General features: G+C 41.2%; 2 non-coding genes across 2 annotated transcripts; both read right to left on the minus strand.

The window, feature by feature from the left end:
* Positions 1–2,645: 2,645 nt before the first annotated feature.
* Positions 2,646–2,719, minus strand: TRNAA-UGC (transfer RNA alanine (anticodon UGC)). Its single transcript has one exon. It is a non-coding gene; the product is annotated as a tRNA-Ala (tRNA).
* Positions 2,720–2,821: 102 nt separating this feature from the next.
* TRNAD-GUC (transfer RNA aspartic acid (anticodon GUC)) lies at positions 2,822–2,895 on the minus strand. The gene has a single exon. It is a non-coding gene; the product is annotated as a tRNA-Asp (tRNA).
* Between the last annotated feature and the right edge of the window lie 1,493 nt (positions 2,896–4,388).

The following is a 4,388-nucleotide window of genomic DNA, read 5'->3' on the forward strand; positions in this document are numbered from 1 at the left end:
AGATTCGCCGAAGGCGAATAGTGGAGAGCGGTAGTGGGTAGCTATAGAATGGTATCTATTTAGAGAAAACATTCAACTCTATCGCTACCGCTATTATCTATAGCTATAAAATACCTTTTTTCTTCAGAGTCTTGATTGCCTTTGCTGAAAGACGGAGACGGATAACCATACCAGTCTGAGGATCCTTGATGTTTCTCCAGAAGAGGTTTGGGTAAAAACGACGCTTTGTATGGCGACAAGAGTGTGATACATTGTTTCCAACTGATGTTTTCTTACCAGTGAGTTGACAGACGCGTGACATAAAAAATAAGGTTTAGGATTTAGGTTTGAGGTTTTAGAGTCTTCACCTTTCACTTATTACTAAGCTTCAAGTTCTCGTCTCTAAATTTTTACATTACATTACTTTGATCTCAACACCTACACCTGCTGGTATAGAGAGAGACTGGAGAAGTTCCATAGTTTTTGGAGTTGCTTCCATAACATCGATAAGACGCTTATGGCGACGAATCTCGAACTGTTCACGTGCATTCTTGTTGACGAATGTTGAACGATTGAGAGTAATCTTTTCGATCTTTGTTGGGAGTGGAACTGGTCCAACAACGATAGCACCACTATCCTTGATACTAGAGATAATCTTCACAACTGCTTCGTCTGCGAGCTTGTGCTCAAAAGACTTAACCATAATACGGATTTTACCTGCGGTAGATGCTGCTTTTTTAGTAGCCATAAGAAAAAGAAGATAAGAATGTAAGGTCTGACCATTCATGAAAACATGAATGCAATGACGTATACTTGTTCGCGAGGAGCGAATAAGTGCCTTCTCCATCTCGCTCGTAAGCGAGATGAGAGAAAAAACCTATTATGCAAGAACCTTGGGCAACTACAACCTGAACCAACTGTGCGTCCACCTTCACGGATAGCGAAGCGGAGACCCTGATCCATAGCGATAGCTGAACCGAGTTCGATAGTCATCTGGATATTATCACCAGGCATAACCATCTCTACACCTGCAGGGAGCTGGATAGAACCAGTTACATCAGTCGTACGGAAGTAGAACTGAGGCTTGTAACCCTGGAAGAATGGAGTATGACGTCCACCTTCATCCTTAGTAAGTACGTATACTTCTGCTTCAAACTTAGTATGAGGCTTGATAGATCCTGGCTTAGCAAGAACCTGTCCACGCTCAACATCAGTACGCTCGATACCACGGAGGAGGAGTCCTGCGTTGTCTCCAGCTTGTCCCCTGATCGAGGAGCTTGTGGAACATCTCGATTCCTGTAACAGTTGTTGTCTGAGTGTCGCGGATACCGAGGATTTCGATAGTATCACCAACCTTGATAACACCTTGTTCGATCTTTCCTGTAACTACAGTACCACGTCCCTTGATTGAGAATACATCTTCAACTGGCATAAGGAATGGCTTGTCGAGTTGACGTTCAGGAACTGGAACGTATGCTTCGATAGCATCGAAGAGGTCGAGAACAGCCTTAGCACCGTATGGCTTGTCCATATCAGTAGGATTCTCGAGAGCTACGAGTCCAGAACCACGGATAACTGGAAGGTCATCACCAGGGAATTCGTACTTAGAGAGAAGTTCGCGGATCTCCATCTCAACGAGATCGAGCATCTCTGAATCATCAACCATATCACACTTGTTCATCCATACAACGATGTAAGGAACACCTACCTGGCGAGCAAGGAGAATATGTTCACGAGTCTGAGCCATAGGTCCATCAGTTGCAGCAACTACGAGAATAGCAGCATCCATCTGAGCAGCACCAGTAATCATGTTCTTCACGTAGTCAGCATGTCCAGGACAGTCAACGTGTGCGTAGTGACGAGTTGCAGTCTGGTACTCAAACGTGAGCAGTATTGATTGTAATACCACGTGCCTTTTCTTCTGGAGCACCGTCGATTTCATCGTACTTCTTTGTCTCACCTCCGAATTTCTGAGCGAGAACGAATGTAAATGCAGCAGTAGACGTAGTCTTACCGTGGTCAACGTGACCGATAGTACCAATGTTAATATGGGGCTTTGTTCTGTCGTATGTAGCCATATGAGGAAAAAAGTAAAAGATTAAAGCGGGGAAATTGTAAACAGAAATCGCAAAAAAGCAAAAGAATTTTATACAAAATACGGGACACAGCCCAAGTGAAGAAAGAAGAATCTTTTTTCGCCTAAACTGTATCCCGTATAAGGCATTTTTATTTCTTTGTCTTTCGCATTTTTTTGTCGATACGAGTAACGGCTTTTTTGAGCTTCTTATGTGCGTATGTAGTAAGTCTTGGCATATTCAATGAGAAAAGGATAATGAACAGTTTGGTTTCGATTAAATCTTTGCAATATTTACAGAATACTTCTTAAACTTTGCAAGAACAATCTTGAGGGCATTCTGAATCCAGAGAGTCTCCCCTTCTACAGCAATACGCTTTTGAAGAATCTTGTAGTGAGCAATAGCGTGTGCTACCTTACTACCAGACTTAGCTCCCTTTCGATCTACTGAGTAGACCATATTGTGTGGACGTTTGTTACGGAGTCACATAGATTTGAGTGTAAAGTGTATAAAGTCTAAAAGTTTATAAGGTTTAGAGTTGCAAAGGAATACCTTACAAACTTGAACCTTACAAACCTAAAACCAAAATGGTGGAGCCTAAGGGAGTCGAACCCTTGACCTCCTGCGTGCAAAACAGGCGCTCTAGCCAACTGAGCTAAGGCCCCGAAAGGAGTGAATAATTAAAAATTAATAATTAATAATGTTCGGGGACATTGTTAATTGTACATTGTTAATTTTTAATTGTTTTGCAAGGCAAAACTGAATGGCGGTGCTAACGAGACTCGAACTCGCGACCTCTGCCGTGACAGGGCAGCGCTCTAACCAACTGAGCTATAGCACCAAGAATAAGTGAATAGTTATAAGTGATTAGGGCTATAGCCGGAACCACACCAACCATTGTCACGTCATTCGAATAGGTTTTGTGTTCACAATCTCTATCTGAATGCTCGCGGAGTATATATACGTTTTACAAAAATGCAAATAAATTTTTGAGATTTTTTTACTCATCCCTCCTCTCTCGTATTCTTGGCTCCAGAAAAGGACAAAGAGGTGCGGAATGTATCGTCTTTTATCCTATAGTTTTGTGGATATACTTCCATGATGCAACGAACGAAGATATCGTCCCAAGTGCTACTGCAGCCAAGAGTCCATAAAGAAGCTTGTCAGAAAAATCTATATAAAACTCTGAAAGTATAGAAGCGACCGATGTAGGGAGTGAATCAAGTGGGAGCATATATGGAAGACCGTAGAATACTCATGCCGCGAGCACTCCAGCAATAAGCGTATAAAATATCCCCTGGATCACGAGTGGTCCATAGATGAAGTATGATCGCCCTCCAACGAGCTCGATGATAGACATCTCATCCCTGAGGAAGAATATAGTATTTGAGATAACTGTATAGACAACAACAAAAACTGTAAAGATAAAAAGTGCCAGGAGTGCATATACACCATATTCGAGAAGTCTCAGTATCTTCACGAGTGATTCGATACGACTGTATTGACTCTGGAAGTCTATGAGTTTACGGTTGAATTCTGTCTCATTGTACTCGAGAATATCCTTATACTCAGCTATCACCTGCTCAATAGCCTCATATGAGCCAAGAGGAATCCCAGAGAGTCTGAGACTATTCGGAAGAGGATTCTCATCGGTTCACTCGATGAGCTTCGCAAGATCAGGATTACGAGACTGGAAGAGGAGGAATGCCTCATTCTGAGAGATATACTTCGACTCGATACCAGAGAACGAGGATGAGAGTGTATAGAGAAGCTTCTGCGTCTGAAGCGAGCTATCTGTGAATCCAGACTGAAAAGGAATCGTGATAGAGATACGATCATTAACCCCTTCGATGAACTTCCCCGTCGAGAAAAGTACGAGGGTAAGTATGTTGATAAAAAATATCAAAAGACCAATCACCACCAGAGATGAGAGTGAAATAAATGGATTACGGATAATATTCTTGAATGCGTATTTGAGGATGTACATGAGAGAAGAATTAGAGCTTAGGTTCTAGAGATTAAGGAAGAGTATAGAAAAAAAATAGAAAAAAGCGAGAGAAAATTTGACAGGAAAAAGAGAGAGTGCTAACATAACTAAGCCTTATTCATAATTTTATAATATGTTCACTGTACTAAGAAAATATAATCAAATAAATACATATTTTGATTTCTGAGTTGAAGAAAGCCCTTGAAATGGAGTATGAAGAGAAGAGGATACAAAAAAAACCACTCGAAAGAAACCCACAAGGTACTTGAGAATTGTACAAACACTCGGCTGAAAAGTCTCCCGATAATATAAAATTATCAGAAGTTGAAGAATCGATGTTAAAAATA

Source organism: Hesperophylax consimilis, unplaced genomic scaffold (genome assembly GCF_061612785.1).
Source record: "Hesperophylax consimilis isolate HC1 unplaced genomic scaffold, BYU_Hcon_1.0 scaffold_256, whole genome shotgun sequence".
Taxonomy (NCBI): Eukaryota; Metazoa; Arthropoda; class Insecta; order Trichoptera; family Limnephilidae; genus Hesperophylax; species Hesperophylax consimilis.